General features: G+C 44.7%; 1 protein-coding gene across 1 annotated transcript in view; it reads left to right on the top strand.

Annotated features, from left to right (window-relative positions):
* The first annotated feature begins 685 nt into the window (after positions 1 to 685).
* Positions 686 to 20,904, top strand: part of GREM2 (gremlin 2, DAN family BMP antagonist) — a 70,805-nt gene continuing 50,586 nt past the window's right edge. The window contains exon 1 of the mRNA XM_090031502.1: positions 686 to 948. The gene's annotated coding sequence lies outside the window, so the exon portion shown is untranslated. The remainder of the gene's footprint in view (positions 949 to 20,904) is intronic.

Below are 20,904 nucleotides of genomic sequence, written 5' to 3'. Positions count from 1 at the left end.
GCCATTGCAGTTGCACTGATTCAATAAACCCAGATGCAGAGGAGGTTTGGCATCCCAGCTTCATTTTCTGTGTAAAAGGCATGATTTGATGTGGATTAGAAACCACTGTATTAAATAAACAAAAATATGGACAATAACCCAAATACAGCAACCAAACAAACCAAATTGAGGGACCAGGCACTTTGTCCTGCCTCAGTTGAAGAATTTGCTATTTTAGCCCTCAGGTAATTAGACTCCGTATGCTTTTAATTTGAAAAGCAGGAATTATATAGATATGCATGTATGTATGTATGTCAAGAAAACAAATGTGTCTGAATGTCAAGCATGACACACAATCACAACTTTCATGCATTCTTCACATTGCAGGTCTCTCAACAAAAGGAGGAAGAAGATCTGAAGGAAACGATTGTTTTTTTGTGGGTCGGTAGATGTCGAATTTCCGTACATAAACGAGAGGGTTTGGATTGGAAAGCTGATAAAAAAAATGTTAGAGCTAACCACAAGGTTGTAAATCCACAAACTGAAGGGGAGGAAAGGAGAAACACAGCAAGCGACTTAAGTGTGTGTGGCTGCAATGTTTGTGGGCTAGATGAGAAACAAGCGCTGAGTGAAACAGAGAGGGGGGAGGTAAGGGGTGGCTGGTGAGATTTGTTTGGTGATCAGAGCCAATAGAAAGCTTAGACTTTGATAATATCCCCATGCAGTGGCTTAGAAGAGTCAGTGCTGAGTCTCCAGTACTCCTTTCACATCTGCAACTAAAGCCTGAGATCCTGCAAAGCAAGGCACACGCTCCCCATTCGCAGCTCTCAAATTGAGCTCTTATGGGCATCTGCGGCAGTTTGGCTAAGGGAGAACTGAAAGCAGCAGCAGGCTACATTTAATCACTGCATTGGAATATATAAGCTCCAGGACAGCGGGAACTGAAGAAAACCCCTCTGTTCATTCCAGGTACAAAGATCATCATAACTCATCTGAAGCAGAGTGTGATGGATTTAGGTGGCATTGCTCTTTATGTTGTAACACTTGATTTCCTTGTTCCTTTCTTTTCCTCTGTCATTTTTCCACTGCTGTTTAGAAGGAAAGGGGGGAGGGGAGGGGGGATTCCTTAACTTCAAAGTCTGCAGAATGAACTGAGAGGGGCAGAAATTGTATTTATTACTATATTGCATTGGCATAATGCAGGACTCCAGTATTCATGTCACACCAGATTGTGTCTCTTTCGTATTAAGTGCTTCTGCACATGCAAAAGTTAAATCCTTGTGAAAACTCAACTGCTCAGTTGTAACCCATTCCTATTTAGCTTATATACAATGTAGTGTAAATTGGTGCCTGATCATGTTAAAGCAGTAGCTTCACATTTCATAGTATTTTATGTTATGCTTATGCTTCTTTCATATAAGAAGGTTCCAAGAGGCATGCCACTAAATGAATATGAGCAAGATATAAAAAGTCTGTATTTCTTGGGTTTGAGCAGACTGCTAAAACAGTTAAATTGCATGGATTAAAAAAAATCCTTTTTTTTTTTTTTTTTTGATTGAAGTATTATGCAAGAAGTGGAGAAAAAAGTAAATCCCTGACTGGGACCTGTACCTCTCTGTACCTTTCTCTCTCTGCTTTGAGTTAATGATGGTTTGTGATTATGTAACCCTATGAGGGATCAGCTGCAAGAACAAATGGCATTATTTTAACAGTTGTTAGTTGGAAATAAATGTACAGTGGCTCCCACTCCCTCCCCCCACAGATGAAAATTATAGAAATGTCTTTGTACAATTGGCTTGCAAGGAGAAGCTGCTTGACTTTCTTCTAAAGTGAGGGAAATATTTATACTTCCACCCATCTTACAACCAGTTCCAGGTCTTAGAGAGAAACTGCAGTGGCATTTAGTCCAAGCAGTGACTCCTATTTTTAGGACAGCATTCTGAAAGTGGTTATATAACTTTATTTTTGGAGGCTGTGTTGAGGACAAAATCAGCAGATCAGTAACAAGTTAAACCTCTTCTATTTTTTTGCCCCCTTGAAAATGCTGAATGATGGCTCAGTTAAAGTCCTGTGAAGTAGAGCTGGGTAAACTTCACTTTTCACAGTTTAACTGTGAAAGGATAGCTTGTGTGATGAAAGTTTACAGGTTAGGAAGCTAAACAATCTGGTTGAATAATAAAGCAACAGGTGCAATAACAAGCAGGATCCATTGGCTGAGTCTTCTGTGTAACCAACCACTTCATTTCAGAGTGCTTTTTTGAACAGTAACCTTGAACATCACTTCAGGCTTGCTTTATTCTCATCAGTGTAAATATAATATAGGTCATGTTCAGGAGATTTATTTTCTCTCTCAATGTCTTTGGACAAACAGCAAATGACTTCTAAAATATTTTATTAGCTACTCTGCTGTGTGATCATCAGGGATCTGGGTTTTACATTTCCTATGGAAAAATGAAGCAAACTGGATTTTACCTTTGACCAGAGGCAAAGTAGATTTTTCATTTTACCAGAGAAGCCCGTGGATTTTGCAGTTTTGCAATGAGCCCTCTGCAGGCTGGCAGAGTTCCAGCCTGCAAGGGGCTGGGAGGGAGCGACAGGAGGGCAGGGAGGCAGGAGGTGCCACCAGGCAGCCTGGAGAGCAGCTCTTGCAGGTAAGTGTGTGAGGGGTGGGGATTGAGGCCCCCATAGGGAGGGAGGGACAGATTTGGGCAGGGCTAGGGCTGGCGCTAGTGCCCGGCTGGGCAGTGTATGGGGCTTGGGGCCTGGGGCCACAATGCATGGCTGCAGATCCCCAGTGAGGAGCAGGACAGGGCCATGGGCAGCATGTCCAGGGGCAGGGAAGGCTGGCTCCCCACTGCTGTGTGCGCTCCTGAAGAAATGGGGGGGACCGTGCCCCCCAGATCTGTGTGCAGGGCAGGAGCAGGGCAGGCTTCCTGCTGCTTGGTTGGGTGGTGGGGCTGCTCCCCACTGCTACATGCATTCCTGGATGCATGGAGGACCTCTGCACCCCAGATCTGTGTGTGGGGTGGGCATGGGTACAGGCTGCCTCCTTCAGGCTTGGGCTCCCACCCTGCTGCCTTCCCCTGGGGGCTCTGCAGCCTGGCATGTGTGACCCAGTGCTGCAAATAACAGTTGGGCAGCACACGAAAGCTGCTTGCTGCTGCGAGCTCCACACTGCCCTGGCAATGCATTCCCTGCATGCAACCCCGCACCACTGCTTCCTCTGTAGCTGCGCCACAAGGGACACATTGCCAGGGCAGCACGGAGTTCTCAGCAGCAAGCACCTTTCTTGCACAGCCCCACTTTGCCCTGCAATGCCAGGTCACACACACTGAACTGCACAGGCCTCAGGGGAGGGCAGCAAAGTGGGAGTCTGCAACAGGCCAGCCCCCACCCTGTGCACAGATCTGGGGGGCACAGATCCCCCTGCCCCCTGGGAGTGCATGCAGTGGCAGGGAGCTGCCCCCCCCCCCCCCCCAACACACACCCAAACCCTCAGCAGACAGCAGAGTGGGGACTGGGCTCTGCTCTACTGCAGCAGCCGCAACTTTCTGCTGGAGGCAGGGGGCTGTGGACCCAGGTCTCTGGCCCCATAGCCCTGGAGGCTCCCTTCAGCATGAGTTGTGGGTTATATTAGATCTCTGAAGCTGTGAAGCTGTGGGCAAGGGGCACCAGCAGGACTGGGAGGGTTGTGGTGGGGAGTGAAGGGTAGAAGCAGGGGTGGGGGAGCTAGGGGGAGGGAATGAGGGGCACAAGCATGGCCAGAGGGCTGTGGGTGGGGAGTGAGGGACACCAGCAAGGCTATGGGGGATGTGGGGTGGAGTGAGGGGCACCATCAGGACTAGGAGAGCTGTGGGGGGCCTTTCATATTAATCAGGGATTGGGAGGGGGGGTTATTAGCGAATTTGTGATTTTTATTTTATTTTTTTGTCAGGGAAAACAAGGATCCCTAGGTAGTCACATCATTTTCTAATTAATTTTGCTGTGTATTTCTCAGAGTGACATCTTTCTGTATGCCCTTTTAAATATCAGAATTGCAGAGAAGGGAAAGATAACAATTCAATATCTAATTCTAAAGTAACTGTTGAGGAGACTCTGTAGAGCTTGTTTCTGAGAACACAGTTTAGTGGAAGCAAAGTTTAGTAGGCAGCAGACAAGGTGGTATTCAGGATAATGGTTCTGTTCTTAATCCCTGCTACAAATCTTGGGCAAAACTTAACTTCTCTGTGCCTCAATTTCCCTGTGATTATACTACTTCTCTCTTACTTCATATGTCCCAAGGAAGAGGACAAGGAAAGCCCTGAATAGTAACAGAACTGGCTTATTACAATAGTTTAGGAAAAAAAATTGAAGAGGATGCCTAATGCCTACCTGTTCAAGTAGGGGTTAGAGCAGTATTTATCAACTTTGTCAGGCTTAGGGCACCCCATTTAGTGGCATCCCATTTAAAAAAACTAAGCTATTTGTATGGTGCTCGCCTTGTAATACCCATTAAAAGGATCTCACAGGACTGCAGAACAGGCGGGATTGGGCAAAGCATACCTGAGATCATGGTGGGAAGTGGTGCATGGTGCTTCATGCTGGCAGGTTCTGCTTGGCAGGGCAGATTGGCTTGCTTAAGGGTTAAGGGTTGCATTAGATCTCTGAAGGGGGTGTTTGTCCCTAAAGGAGGCAGAAAGGGTGACATTGGCTATTAGAGGTGTGAGCATGGTGGGGACATGACTGCCATGTCTCAGGCTAAGAACAGAAGTTACACAGACTGGTTTAAGTGATGGTTTAAACCTAAAACAAAACAGAAGTTTGGTACACTTAAACCACTTTGAAAATGCCTGAAACTGATTTAAAATAAACCTGGATGGATGTAGTATCAGACTTACCTGATTTAGGTCAAACTAGTTTATGGAATTTCTGTCCCAGACCGCTCCTGATTTAATTTGACAGTTCTCCTGCATCTCAGGATGCTGTGAAGGCCTAGGCTGTGCTTTCTCCTCTAGCAGAGCAGAATAGCCCTGCCTCCAGCTGTGGGGATGGAGGTGGTTGGGGGGCTTGGCAGCTAGGAGCTGGGCAGATTCCCCAGCCTTGGCCCTCCTTGGCTGGGAAAATTAGCCTGACTCTCAGCTGGGTTGTGGGAAGTAAAGCTCCCACTATAGGCTTTCCCCTGGACTGAGCAGAGCCTGGATGAGAAACTAGAGCTGGGGGGAGGGGTGCTTTTCCTGTCCTGGCTCCTGGCTTAGGTGGGGGAAGTAAAGCCCCCAGTTTGGGCTGCCCTTACCCTGCACCAGGCACAGCCCTGCTAGGGGTCAAGAACCAGGTGAAGGGGGTGTTTTTTACCCCCATTTCTTCACAGCTGGACCACCAGCTAGAATGGGGGCATGGCAGGGTGATTGCCCTGGCTCCTGGATCAGGCAGAGGGAGTAAGTCCCCAGTGTGGGCTTTCCTGAAGGGAGGGGCATTTTGCCTCCCACTCCCTTCCCATCCAGCCTGCCAGCTGAGATGGGGACATGGCCAGATGAGTCCCACATTCCCCCCTCCCCCAGTTCTCAGATGCGGGGATGCTCATGATGGGGTTTTTATTCCTCCTGCCCAAGCCAGTGCAATCACTCAACCACTCTCCCTCCTTGACCAGCAGGCCAGCTGATGAGAGATTGGTGGGGGAGGGGAAACAGTATCCTACTGTAAACTTTCCTCACTCCCCTCCATCCAAGCCCCCCTCCCCCAGTACCAGGCACAGCCCACCTGGGGATTTGGAGCCAGGTGGGAGGTAGAGCGTCCCTCCTCAGCGGGCCAGCTGAGAAGCAGGCATGGCTGGGTGTCACCTTGGCCCCCAGCTACAGAGAAGCCCACAATGGGAGCTTTACTGAGTCTGCCGAAGCCAGGAGCTGGGGCCATCACCCAGTCATACCCCCTCCTTGGCCAGCAGGCTGGCTGAGGAGGGAGTGGGGGAAAAGGTCCACTGTGGCGTCTCCCCTCCTGCACCCAGCACAGCTTCAATGGGGGTCCAGATTTGGGTGGGGGTGAATTCCCCCCCCCCACTCCCTCCTCAGCCAGCCAGCCAGCTGGCCAGGGAGGGGGCATGGCCAGGTAATTGGCCCAGCTCTGGCTCTGGGTTCTGGGCCTGGGGAGGAAGAGAGGGAGAAATGCCCCACTGGAGGCTTCCTTCTGCCCACTCCAGGGAGACCCCAGTGCAGGGTTTTGGGGCAGTTCTCCCACAGCCCTTCCTCAACCAGCCTGGACCAAGGAGGGGGTTGTGGCTAGGGGGACCAGGCATGGGGGAAGGAAGAAGTGGCCAGCTGGGGGCTTCCCCCACCTCCGTTTTTCCAGGGTACTGGTGAGACCCCAGCTTGGGGGCCAAGTGGGGAGGGTTCCCCACACCATCTCCTCAGATGGCTGCAGGCTGAGTAGGGGGCATGGCTGGAGGAATTGTCCATCTCCTGCAGTGGATGGCTCTCTGCAGTGACCAGCAGCTGGGAAGACATGCCTTCCCCCCCTCCTGGTATGGGTCACTGCAGGGGTCTGGCTGCCTTTCAGGATTGAAAAGTGAATGTCATTCTTATTGGTTCAATCTAGGCAGTTTACAGACAACTATAGAGATTGAAACAATTCAGTCTTGGGCTTTCTGACTGTCTGTACTTAGCCCCACTTTTTTTGCTATCTGCCCCTCCCCACTAAGAGGGTGAGTGTGGTCCCTGGTGCACCTGCTGATCCTCTGGAAACTGGCATGACAGCATCAGAGCTACCTGCCCCTATAGTCCCTCCTACTAGCTCCAGAAGCATTGGAGGAGTGGAGGAAAGAGCCAGGCTGAAAGGCATGGCCCAGGTATGCCTTCCTGCCTGCCTCTGGCAGAGTGTGCTGCTTAGACTGCAGAAGTGGTCAGCACATGGGCTGCTGGAGAAGGAATATCCCAGAAGAGCAGCCCCAGGGTGGGTAGAAAGTGAGCACTGACTTCCTCACACAGGGGCTAGGTGCTGTGGCACCTTTAAAATCTCACAGCACACCAGGGTGTCGAAATTTACTGGACAAGAAGATGAAGGCATGAACAATGTACCTATAACTATGTTGAGTACAAGGTAAGATGAATGTACGTCCTTGAACAAAACCCAGCTACAGAGGGGGAGGATTTAACTATTAAAGGTGGTAAAGCACTTGAAGAACTTTAGAAGAAAAATGTTATAGCAGTGAGAAAAATTAGTGGAAGATATTGGATCACATTAATCTTGGAAAAGAAGTTTAGAACTGATGAAAAGCTATGAATACGTAAGTGAACGATGTAGTCCCCTGTATTATAGTTTCATAGTTGGTAGGGTCAGAAGGGACCTGAGCAGATCATCAAATCCGACCCCCTGCCATGGCAGGAAAGGTGATTGTCTAGCCTTGTCTTAAAGACCCCCAGGGTAGGAGCCAGCACCACTTTGCTTGGAAGTTGGTTGCAGATCCTAGCCGCCCTGACTGTAAAGTAGCGCCTCCTGATGTCTAATCTGAATCTATCCTCTGCCAGCTTGTGACCGCTATTCCTAGTCACTCCTAATAGTGCCTGGGGGAACAGGGACTCCCCCAATGCCTGTTGGTCCCCTATGATTCATTTGTAACAGGCCACTAGATCCCCCCTCAGCCTTCTCTTGTGGAGGCTGAACAGGTTCAGGTCCCATAGCCTCTCCTCATAGGGCCTGCCCTGCTGTCCCCTGATCATGAGAGTGGCCCTTCTCTGGACCCTCTCTATGTTGTCCACATCCCTCTTGAAGTGCGGCACCCAGAACTGGATGCAGTACTCCAATGGCGGCCTGACAGGTGCCGCATAGAAGGGGAGGATCACCTCCTTGGACATGCTTGAGATGCATCTGTGGATGCATGACAAGGTGCGGTTGGTCTTCCTAACTGCCTCCCCACACTGCCGGCCTATATTCATCTTGGCATCAATGATGACTCCAAGATCCTTTTCTGCCTCTGCACAGACAAGAAGGGAGTTCTGCAGCCTGTAGGTGCTGGTTATTCCTCCCCAGGTGCATTACCTTGCACTTGTCAGTGTTGAATCCCATCTTATGCTCGTCCGCCCACCCCTGTAACCTTTCTAGGTCCAATTATAGCCTATTCCTTCCTTCTAATGGGCCCACATTTTGGTGTCATCAGCAAATTTGAACAGGGTGCTTTTACCCCTTCGTCCAAGTCACCGATGAAGATGTTGAACAGTGCGAGCCGGAGGACCGAGCCCTGGGGGACCCCACTGCCTGCATCCCTCCAGGTCAAAAATGACCCATACACCACCGTTCTCTGGATGAGGCCCTCCAGCCAGTTGGCAAACCATTTGACTGTGTAGGTATCGACACCACAGTCCCCCATTTTTTTAATGAGAACGGGGTGAGAGACAGTGTCAAAGACCTTCCAAAAGTCCAGACAGACTATGTCCACTGCTACCCCTGCATCTAAGGATGTGGTGGCCTGGTCATAGAAGGCCACCAGGTTGGTCTGACAGGACCTGCCTCTAATGAACCTGTGTTGGTTGCGCCTAAGCATAATCTCCCCTGCTGGCCTCTCGTGGACATGTGCCAGAATAATTCTCTCAAAAAGCTTACCCAGGATTGAGGTAAGACTAACTGGCCTGTAGTTTCTCAGGTCCTCCTTCCCTTTTTTAAAGATGGGAACGTTTAACACATGTAATTGCTATGTCACCATAGTGCACCATATAGCAATATAGCGCTTTGCTATGTTACGGCAGTGCAATGTGTAGACACACTTAGTATGCACTTAACTCTCTGTTGGCTTAACTTTGCCATGTCAGAAGTTAACCTTTCTCTATCTCGGCCATTTTCTAGATGATGCTCCAGCACCTCTTGTAGAGAAGCTTCTTTCAGTTCATCTGCACAGCCACATCTGCCTTATGTGCATCTTACTTCTTTTCCACCTACTTGTCGCTCTCCATTCTGTAGGGGAAGTATTTGATGTTAGTTCTTTCCTAAGGCTGTTCATTTAGTGGTTTGCAGCAGGCATATCTGATAGAAAATAACCAATATTATAAGACTTAATTTGAACAATGATGTCTGTCTCTTGTCTTGAGACAGAAAACTGGCAGTTGCATTCAGAAATGGCACCATAATTTCTTATTAATTTGCTAATCGATAGTCTTCTGACTGGGCTTCAAGATTCCCTGCCTTTGTAACTGTATTTCTGTCCTATCCTTTGTGAAAGAAGAGGAAAACTCCCTTCCATCTCCTCCCCCCTTCTTCCCTTTGGAAAATTTTGAGATTTTGGTAAAAAAATCCCAAACCGCACAAAAATGCCCAAATCCAAAAACACTGATGGTGAAATGGTGAAAAATATTGGTCTTGAAGTGAACATTTTCAGTTCGGTAGTGCTGTCATGCTACCTCATAGCATTGCGTTGTCTTGATATTTCCATTTTCCTCTATGGTCCAGGTTCTGTGATTGAATACCATTCTCAATATGAACCATGGCTGTCCTTGATGGTGAGCTGTCACATTGCTCATGGGAAACCCTGATCATAGCACATTGTTGGAAATGTTCAGATGCAGATTCTGTGCCATAGGAATAGGAGAATATAGGAGCATAAGGCACCCAACCCAGAGCTCAATGAAAGTATCATAATAGCATTTCCATATCAACATTTCTGTTTTTCATAAGCCAAAAACTTCTTGGTTTGGAATGTTTGTATTTTTCGCCCTAAAGTTATGCTATTTAAGTATATGAAACTGATGGTCCTTTTAACTTGAGTGCTGCAGCTTGCTTCAGAGAAGAGCCTTGCAGTGTGCTCTTTCATCAGAACTTTGGGTTTTTTTCATTCCTTAAGTCTAAAATTCTGTTGCGTTCCATGAATATCAGAATATAACAAAACGCATGTTTAAAAGTCTTGTATAGGAAAGCAGCCTTGCAAATCCCTCCTCATTGGCAGTCCAGTAGGGGAATCATCAATCAGTCCATAGGTGACTGAGGAGGCCAATCTGAGATTTGCATGTTCAACTACAGATGTGGCAAGTAGGATAGGAGTATGAAAGCAGTCCTGCAAGACTATTTCACAAGTAATGTATGTAAGTTAACTGTTTACTGTTCATTGGACTTGTCTTTTTTACATTAGTCTTGGTGATACAATGGCAAATATTAAGCTCTTTTAAAGACCAGTTAGAATTAGTGAAGTGATCTTTCCCTGGAGACTGTATGACTACCAAAGTGTTAATTTTTAATATTCTATCTTACTTTCCTTACTATAAGGTTTTTCAAAGGAATGGAATAGTAAACTCCTCTTCCATTCCTGGTGATTTTAATGTCAGTGTATAGAAAGCAGTTATTTGAAGAAACTCATCAAGTTGTAATGAAAACAAGAGGAAATGAAAATTCTGATATGTCCAAGTACAGTAACCCTCATAAAGATTTCTTATCTCTGGCTGTATCATAGTAAGAAGAAGAAGAACTGAAATATACTGAGGAAAGGCAAGATAATATTTGTCCTCCATTTTTTTTTTTGTAAAACTTTTTTTAAAGTTGCATGTTGATAAAAGCAAAAACATAATTTTATGCTATGGATTTACTAGCAGTGCAACATTATTTCCCCACCCCCTTTTATAATTTATTTAAACATTGGATAAAAAAGAACACAGTGCTCAAGAGGAACACATAACAGCTTTGTAAAATGCATAGTTGACTTTGTCTTGTACAAACATTGCCAGCTTTAAACATATTATGCAGTTCTGTGTTGGAACTAAGGGAACTTAATCTTATGATCCATGGAAAATTAGCTGGCTTTTTGTGTTCAACTGAAGTTCATTATTAATCATAACCTTGACTAATCCATTATTCTGTCTTGCTATAATAATTGCACCTTAGTAAAATGGTATCTGATATTTTGTGTTAAACCTAATGAAGACTAAACAGAAGTGTTGTGAGAAGTCTCCTGACAAGAAACAGTTTTTCAAGGTACAAGGTTAAGGCCTAATCTCAAAAGGTTCTGTTGGTTTCGAATGGAGCAGGATCCCACTAAAAAAAATCAGAATGCTGGCCAGTTTCTATGTAGATGACAACTGAAAACTTTTTGGGAGCAGGTTAGAGAACAGTTGTGGAAATGGAGATTGAAGGGCAGGAAGGGTCTGAACTCTTATCCTCACTAAGAACCAGTTATGTTTTTTTGATATTTAAGGCCCTCAGCCCAGACATGCATATCATATCCATCTCCGTCGTGCAGGCTTTTAACCTATCAACATACTGGGACCTAGAAGCTGGGAGTCAGGCCAGAATGTCTTCAGAACAAGTACAGGTTGGCAAGCTGGCTAGGTAACAGTATGATGAAATATGTTCAGATACCCTGTATCATACTTAGAGGGGGTAACCATTAATCACTATTTTCCCCGTTGGAAAAAAAAAAGAAAGAGAATTCATATGCGAACTATATTTATTTCTGTGTCAGTCTCTTGCAGTCAATGGGATTACACTGGAAATGGATTCACTCATCGTGGGCTTAACCCTTCACTACTGAAACCTATAGAAATTTTGCCATGGACTTAATTTAAAGCAAGTTTAGTCCCATTTCTTAACAGTGACAAGCCTGTATTTTTTTCTCTTATTTCTCCATCTGCAAATTGCCATATCTGTACAGAGAAGGGGCTAGAGAGAGCCATTTTCCTAAATACTCCATTCTGTTCCTTTAAATTGATGCTGATAGTGCAGAACTTGTGACATCAGTGTCCTAAGTGTACCTGTGGCCTGAGACATTGCAGAAACAGGTTATGAAATAAATGTATCTCATTAATCATAAACTGGAAGACTAGTGAACATATGGGCAACATGTACTGCTTTCATATAAATCATCTCTTTTTGAACTAATTCCCCTCTTCTGCAAGACCACAGAAGGAATTGAACAAATGGAAACCCTTCATTGACTATAAAATCAAAGAAGCAAGGTTGTTTTGGTGATATTTTTATTGGACCAAATGTATAGTTGGGAGAGAGATTTAACAAGTTTTCAGGCACAAAATTGTCCATCTTCAGGTCTGGTGTAATAAATACTCCAACTCTACTAATAGGTCAGGCAGGATAGCTTAAATTGTGGAAATGCCAGTCAAGTTTGCTTCACTGACATAAAAGAAGTTCCTCAGTGGATGATTTTTAGGCCATTTTTTAAAACTCAGATTCTGTTTTTTTTCCAGAGAATCATTCTAAATGCTGAGAAATTGTAAACATCTTGATAAATTCCACTTGTTTCATTTTCTGTCTTGTCTACACTTCCTATTTGCTCTTAGCAGAGCAGAAGAACACTGACCAAAAAAACTTGTTGCAAACTTTGAAATACCATTTTAATGTTATATCCATATATATGTTATATTCTCTTTTAACCAAGATAGACTGCTTCCAACTGGAAACATATTAACAATGTCAGTACTTCAGTAACTTTCTCTTTTTATATTTGCAGTATGCGGTAACAGTTTTGAAAACTCATCCAAAATTGTCTTTCTGCACTTGTTAACAAAAAAAAAAGAATGTTTTTTTATAACATTGAAAAAATAATATTTTGAATTTTTTTTAAAGGAAAGAATGTACTCTGCCATTTTGAGTTGAGCCGTATTCTACTCTGGACCTATCGCCGTTTTCTTTTACAGAAGAATATGATATTACAGGAAGAATGTTACTGTTGTTTGCCAGAGAGCTACACTATGTTTACTATAATAGCATTAAAGGAAATTTGAAAGTCAATGCTAGCTCAGTGGGAAATTGATAAAAACATATTGTACTTGCAGGAACAGTCTGCCCAGTGGTATTAGGAAATTTATCATTCTGTTTATTTAGCAGTTCAGACTTTAGCTTGCAAACAGACATGCTGTCCATTTAAAACTGCCAGGCTTTAAAAGGTTTTAACAATATGAATGTGATTTGCAGAATCTGAAGCATTATCTTGGCACAGTCATCTCGTGTGGCTTAGAATTAGCACTTTCATACCATTCTCACAAAGTTAAGGCTCCTGCTTATGGCTCTTGTTGTTCTCTGAAGACTGTGGTTTGATTCCTGGCACTGCTGCCTGGGTCAAGTATTACAGCCACAATCATAAACAGTGATTTTCAGAATCTGAGCAAACTAGACAAGGGTGTAGCTCCTTGGAAAAGCTATTCAGGAGGAGACAGAAATGGCAAGATATCGCTGGATCCATATCTAGAATTGGCAGGTTCCATTGTTAGGAATCGATGGTAGGCCAGTTTTGTAGTTGCCAAGGTTTGTTTACTTGTGCAATGGCCAACAAGTGAAATAGAGTTATGAATTCTTAAAAAAATAAAAGGCCATAGAACTCCTCTTTCTAAAAGGCACCATATTAGGTCATCGAATATTTGGCTTTTTAGAAGGGCAGAACATTACTTTCTCATATTTCACTGGTATTAAAGTTCCCAGGAATGTATATAGGAAGCTATTTGTGAATTAATAAAGTGAGAGTAATCTAGTATCAAAATGATACAACAATAACAATAGTTTTATACTGATTTAAATTTTAAAATCTAAAAATCCCCATGAACTTTACAGATATCCATCGAGTTCAGCAAACAATTTCACATTGGCTTCTTGGATTCTTACCAACAGGAATTTCTGCTGGAAGAACAACTACACTTAGTAGGGACTACACAATGTTTCCTGAATACATTCAGGAGTTACTATACTGTTGTGCTGCCACTGTATGTATTTAGCTTATTATTTGGCAGAGTAGAAGCCAGTAGGGCTGTGCAAAGCTTAGGATTGTGATTCATATTTGAAGATGATTTGGATGACTTGGAGGACAAATCTGAATCGAATCACTAGAACCTTTAGGCTATCTGAATCAATTCGGAGAAGATTTGGTGATTCAGAGATTCAGCCTTAGGGTATAATGGAGAATGAATGAAATATCTATAACTTTGTTGGGTTTTGGCTGATCTGGCTGAAACTTGATGAAGGCGTGACATCTTCTAAGTTTGAAGGTGATGGGTGCAGGGGTTTCTGGTAAACTACACCTCTAATCCTCAAAACTAATGTCACGTGTGTATGTTAAGCCACAGTGGGGTAAAAATTGCAGGGGTGGTAGCTCTTGCTAAGGTCACAAAGCCTATCAAGTTTCAAGGAGAAAGGTGCAGAGGTTTCTGAGAAACTGTACCCCAAGCTGCTGGGAAGCAGAACTCATGACATAGGTGACACTGTGTGTGTGTGTTAAGGCATGGGGAGGGGGGTGAAAACTGCAGGGGGAGTCTGGGTTCTGGGGGCCTGCACCTCTGTCTGCAGGCAGGCAAAACTCAGACATCTGACTCCACAGGTACTTCTGCACTTTTACGTGTGCTGCTTCATCCCCCTCCCCCCCCCCAGCCTGTTCCTCACCCCCTGACACCTCCATTTGCATTTTCACTGACTGGCTTTCTTGCCTGCATTGCAGGTCAGGCCAGCCTCTGGCTTCTTAACTATTCCTGCCATCCAGGACCAAGAGACACACCAACTGCAGGCTTCGTGTCCCCTGGCAGGCACGAAACTTGGCAGGCTTCATGCCCTCGGCAGCAGCTACCATCCCTGCAAGTTTCATCTGGATCAGCCAGAAAACAATGAAGTTATAGATATTTAATTGATTTCCCCATTATACCCTCTGGCCAAATCTTTGAATCTTTTCCGAATCGATTCGACCAAATTGAATCAGAAAAGCAATTCAGATCTCCAAATCAAATTCGATGAATCTGAATGGGCTGAATCCAAATCAATTAGTTGCCTATTCTCAGAGGCCTAGTAGCCAGGCACTCTTGGCTAAGTACCAACATTCAAAAAATCCATGGAGGAGGCACTCTATCGCACTTAAAGGCTAGGGACAGAAGTTACACACAAACTGATTTAAGTCTTCAGAAACTGGTTTAAACCTGTAACAACAGAAGCTCAGTCCATGTAAACCAGCTTCAAAATGGCTGAAACTGGTTTAAAATAAACATGGTTGAATGTAGTATCAGACTTACTTGATTTAGGTCAAATTGGTTTATGAAACTTCTGTCTAAGCCTTCTTAATACTGACAGGTACATACCATACATGAGCAACTAGTAATTTTGGGTGTCTAAATTTCTAAGCGTACACCATTTTTAGGAAGTATTAAAATCTGCTTCCTGAAGATTAAAGCCATATATGATATCTTAGTGGGTACTGGAAATCACCAATAAGCCTTGAAAAAATTGACCCATACATAAATATTCACAGAGAGCAAAAGAATACATAACGAGAAGCCGAATGCTTCAAATATAGGCTCTCAGGAAATTAGTATTATATTTGTATGTGAGAATTTAAACGTCTTCCCTGGATACATTGATCACATTATTTCCATAGGAACTGAACCTCAGTAAATTCAAAAGTTAGGTATTATGCAATACATGAACAAAGGCTTGCAATATTTTGATATTAGTAAAATAGTGAAACTGAAATCTTCATTTGCTGACACAGTACAATCATTATCTATTAATATTTTAAGCCAGTACTATCTGTAAGGAAATTCATTTTTGATGTATTATAAAAAATGAGTGCTGCTTTGAATTAATTTAACCTTTTCTTGTCCCTGTCACTTCACAAAACTCAATTAGATACATTTAGATTTGCACTGTTATGTCTGCAATCAATAGTGATTCTTTAACTCAGTGGAGTTACTCTACATTTCTGCTCTTAGATCTAAACAGAAGTTGACCCAGCATGAGTCCTGACTTCATTCCCTATATGAACATGCTTAATTCACTGTGCAATCCCAAATCTGTAGATTGTTTGTAGCTTCCACCTTCTTTATACGAAACTGCTCACATTTTTCCCCCTTGCAATAGAGCCAATAGTATTATCCCTATTTTGCAGATGGGGAAATGGAACAGAAAAGGATTAGGTGACTTTTACTTGCAAGTAGAGCAGTTTTACTGCACAGTAAGTGTGTGCACATGTAGACATGCATACTTAGTGAGCAGTAAACTCTCTACAGTAAAGTGTCTCATGTAGATACACCCACAGAGACCTAAACTTTCAAGGGTGACAAATTATTCTAGGTATTTCATTATTTTTAGGTGGTTGAAATGAGACACTTTGAAATAACACCTTCCCCACCCCCACCAGAAAGTGCTGATCATCTGCTTTCTGAAAATCAGGCTATTGTAATATGTCTAGTGACTTGAGACCTCACCATTGTATGAAAACATATGAGACATCTCCGAAAAATGAAACAAGAAACATTAAATGGATTAGCTATTTCACAGTACATATGACTAGCATGACAGAGGAGGTGGTATTTTAATAGTAGTTGCATTTTATCCACTCACCATCAACTCAAGGATGCATTTCTTTTTTTATATTAAGCCCTTTGACTTTCAGGCTCACCTGCAGGTTGTGTATACCAGTGTAATGCAATAATATGTTTTCAAAGGGAAGAGCATCTTCACAGACAGGCTAATGAATCTAGTGAGGAGGGCTTTAAACTAGATTTGCTGGGGGAAGGAGACAAAAGCCCTGAGATAAGTGGAGAAGTGGGTGACCTGGAGAAAGCACAAGCCTGGGGTGGGAGCGGTGGGGAACACAGGGGAGGACTTCTCATTCTTCCTGAGAAAGTAGGGCAATTGGCTATTTACCTCAGGTGCCTGTACACCAGTGCACAGAACCTGGAAAACAAGAAGGAAGAACTGGAAGTCCTTGCACAGTCACAGAACTATAACATGATTGGAATAACAAAAACTTGGTGGGATAGCCTGCATGACTGGAGCACTGTCATGGTTAGGTATATGCACCATGGCTGTCCCTATTGGTGACCCACCACATGGCTCCTGGGAAACCCCGATAATAGCACATTGTTGGAAATGTCCAGATCCAGAACCTATGTCATAGAGGAATATAGGGTGTCTCTGGCACCCAAACCAGAGCTCAATGAAAGTATCATAATGGTGGAGATGGGGAAGAGTTGCGCTTTATGTAAAATACCTGTATGATTGCCCAGAGCTTCAGTATGAAACTGGAGATAGGTCTGTTAAATGTCTCTGGGTTAGGGTCAGATTGGAAAGCCAGAAGGGTGATGTTATGATGGGTGTCTGTTATAGACTATCAGACCAGTAGGATGAGGTAAATGAAGTTTTCTTCAAATAGCTGGTGGAAGTTTCCTGATTACAGTTCATTGTTCTCATGATGGACTTCAGTCACCCTGATATCTGCTGAGAGAACAATAGAATCATAGAATTATAGAAAATTAGGGTTGGAAGGGACCTCAGGAGGTCTATTCCAACCCCCTGCTCAAGGCAGGACCATCCCCAACTAGATCAACCTAGATAAAACTTTTTCTACCCAGATCTTAAAACCTCCAAGGATGGACATTCCACCACCTCTCTGGGTAACCCGTTCCACTGTTTTACGGTCTTCCTAGTGAGAGAATTTCCTTGCTGCAACTTGAGACCATTGATCCTTGTTCCGTTCATCTGCCATCACTGAGAACAATCTAGCTCCATCCTCTTTCAAACCCCACTCAGGTAGCTGAAGACTGCTATTAAATCCCTACTCAGTCTCTTCTCTATATTGAATAATTCTAATTCCCTCAGTCTTTCATTATAAGTTATGTCCCCCAGCTCACGCACCATTATGTCAGGGTTTTGGCCTCCATCTCCTGGGGAACGTAGTTTAAAGCCCTCCTCTAGCTTAGCAAGCCAGTCTGTGAAGATGTTCTTCCCTTCCTTCATCAGGTGGATCGCATCTCTTCCCAGCAACCCTTGTCAAAGAATCAAAATCCCTGCTGGTGACACCACCTGTGCAGCCAGATACTGATTAGGAGAATGCATCTGTTCCTGCCTGGGCCTTTGCCTTTAACCAGAAAGATCAAAGAGAACATGACCTGACCCCCTGTCCCTTCACCCTCACACCCAGAGCCCTGTAGTCACTTTTGATCCACTCAGGCACTCTCCTGGCATTAACATTGATGCCCACATGGATGAGCAGTATGGAGTAGTAGTCAGAGGGCCAGATAAATCCTGGTAATCCCTCTGTGACATCTCAGATCCAGGCTCTAAGCACGCAGTAGGCTTACTGAGAAAACAGGTCAGGTCAGCAGACTCTCCCACAAAAGAGAGTCTCCAACCACCAACACCCATTGCTTCTTCTTGTTGGTGGTTGTTTCGATCCTTCCCACCTTGGTGAGGACTGGCCTGTCCTCCTCCAGCAATAAAACATGCTCCTTCCTCTTTGTTGCCAGGGCTGCATATCTGTTCTCCAGATGAACTGCATTGGGTGGAGGTGAAGATTGCTGCTTGCTGCCGAAGGTCACAAGCTTCTAGCTTCCACCCTTCTGGGGAGTCCACGTCCTCTTTCTGTTTTCTAGTGCTGCCTCTGGCAGTTCTTCCTCCACAGTCCTGGAGGTCTCCTCCACATTGAATTGATAAACTCCTCATGGTGGATGATGCTTCAGAGCCTCACCAGCTCTTCCTATATCTCCCTTGCTCATTCCCTAAGAAAGACCACCAGAAGGCACTGCTCACACCACAGGCACCCCCTGACCTGGCTGTCACTGGAAGGAACCTGCAAGCTGCAGTCCCCACAGTGCCAAACCCAGATCTGGGTGGAAGCCTTAATGATGAGCAGTCCTGCCTGCACAGAAACCTCACAAGTATAAGCAGAAGGAGTGGCAGGGGCTCTGGCATTCTGACTTCCTCCAGCCATTTCCCTGGATCTGTTAATCTGTCTCTTCTCTCTTACTTCTCCCTTCTTCCAAGCACACCTTCCCTAGCAAACTCACCTGGAAGCTAGCTTGTTTACTGCTCATTGGCCCCAAAAGGTTCCTTTTTTCATGCTTCCAACCCTAAGCTGAAAGGCTCTCCCCTCAAGGGGGGTGGGGAGAAGCAAACTGATCTGCAAATTATACTGTGAACTGCTTACCCTGTTTGCAGCCCTTGGTCGCTCAGGGAGTCTCCTGTTTATACCTTGCTGGGCCTGGACTGGCTCTGCCCCCTCATTAGGACTTCTGTCAGGCCCAGGCAGCAATCACTCAGCAATCAATCAGCCAGCAACCCTCCCAACTATTCAGAGCACTTGGCCCAAACATGCACAGCCCACCAAACAAACACTGAGAAAACCAAAGACACAGGCTTCTCTGGATCACTTACCATCCCTGGCCAGGATATGGTGCTTGACTTCTCTTCTCCTTCATGCTCCTGCATCCAGCAAACTGCCTGCAAAATGCTTACCCTGTTCACTGGCTCCCTGGTTCCTGGCTCCAATACAGCAATGTGTAGGCAACCCAGGATGTTTTTGGATATTGTTGGGGACAACATCCTAGTGCAGATACTGGGGGAGGCAACCTAGTCACAGATGATGTGCAAAAGGTTGAAGGACTGAATGCCTTCTTTACCTCAGTCTTCACAGGCAAGGTGAGCTCCCAGACTATTGCACTTGGAAGTACAGTTTTTTGGGGGGAAGGGGGGTAAGCAGCCAACTGTGGTGGAAGAACAGGTTAGGACTGGTTAGAAAAGCTGGACATATACAAGCCCATGGGGCCAAACATGATGCACCTTACGGTGCACAGGCAGTTGGCTGATGTGATTGGAAGGCCACTGGCCAACATCTTTGAAAATTCATGGTAATCAGGAGAGGTCCTGGATGACTAGAAAAGGGCAAATATAGTGCCCACCTTTTAAAAAAAAAAAAAAAAAAAAAAAAAAAGGAAGAAGCAGAATCTGGAGAACTACAGACTGGTCAGCCACACCTCATTCCCTGGAAAGATCATGGAGCAGGTCCTCAAGGAATCGATTTCTAAGCACTTGGAAGAGGAGAAGGTGATTAGGAACAGTCAGCATGGATTCACTATGGGCAAGTCATGCCTGACCATCTTGATTGCCTTCTGTGATTGACAGAGCTAGTCTTCTCATGCGGATAATCCAGTGGATGTGATATACCTTGACTTTAGCAAAGCTTTTCATATGGTCTCCCACAACATTCATGCAGGCAAACTAAGGAAGTATGGGCTGGATGAATGGACTGTAAGGTGGATAGAAAACAAATGGATGGTCAGGCTCAAAGGGTAGTAATCAATGATTTGATGTCTAGAGTGCCACAAGGGTTGGTCCTGGGGCCAGTTTTGTTCAATATCTTCATCAATGGCCTGGAAGATGGGATGAAGTTCACCCTCAGCAAATTTGAAGATGATGCCAAGTTGGGTGGAACAGTAGACGTACTGTAGTATAGGACTAGGATTCAGAGAAACCTCACCAAATTAGATGATTAGACTAAAAGAAATCTCATGTGGTTCAATAAGGACATGTGCAAAGTCCTGCAATTAGGATGGAACCATGCACAGGTACAGGTGGGGCCAACTAACTAAGCAAAAGCTCTGCAGAAAAGGACCTGGGGGTTACAGTGGGTAATAAGCTGAACTTGAGCCAAGAGAAAGCCCTTATTATCAGGAGGGATAATGGCATACTGGGCTGCATTAGTAGGAGTGTTGCCAGCAGTTTAAGGGGAAATGATTCTTCTTCTCTATTCAGCACTGGTGAGGCTACATCTGGAATACTGTGTTCAATTTTGGGCCCCCCACTACAGAAAGGATGTGGACAAACTGGAGAGAATCCAGCAGAAGGCAAGAAAAATGGTGAGGGGGCTGGAACACCAGAGAGGTTGGGGCAACTGGGTTTATTTAATCTGGAGACAAGAAGACTGAATGGGGGCTTTAATAACATACTACAAGTACCTGAAGGGAGGGTCTGAAGAGGATGGAGCTGGACTGTTCTTAGTGCTGCCAGATGGCAGAATAAGGATCTCAAGTTTCAGCAAAGGAAGTTTAGGTTAGATACTGTGGGGGGGGAACTTCCTCAAGAGATGGATAGTAAAGCACTGGAACAGGTTACCAGAGAGGTGGTAGAATCACCATCCTTGGATGTTTTTAAGATCCCGCTAGACAAAGCCTTGTCTGTGATGATCCAATTGGACATAGTCCTGCTTTGAGCAGG

This window comes from Crocodylus siamensis, chromosome 1 (genome assembly GCF_052110815.1).
Source record: "Crocodylus siamensis isolate JL-2025a chromosome 1, ASM5211081v1, whole genome shotgun sequence".
NCBI classification, from domain to species: domain Eukaryota; kingdom Metazoa; phylum Chordata; order Crocodylia; family Crocodylidae; genus Crocodylus; species Crocodylus siamensis.
This window is presented reverse-complemented; position numbering and strand designations above follow the sequence as displayed.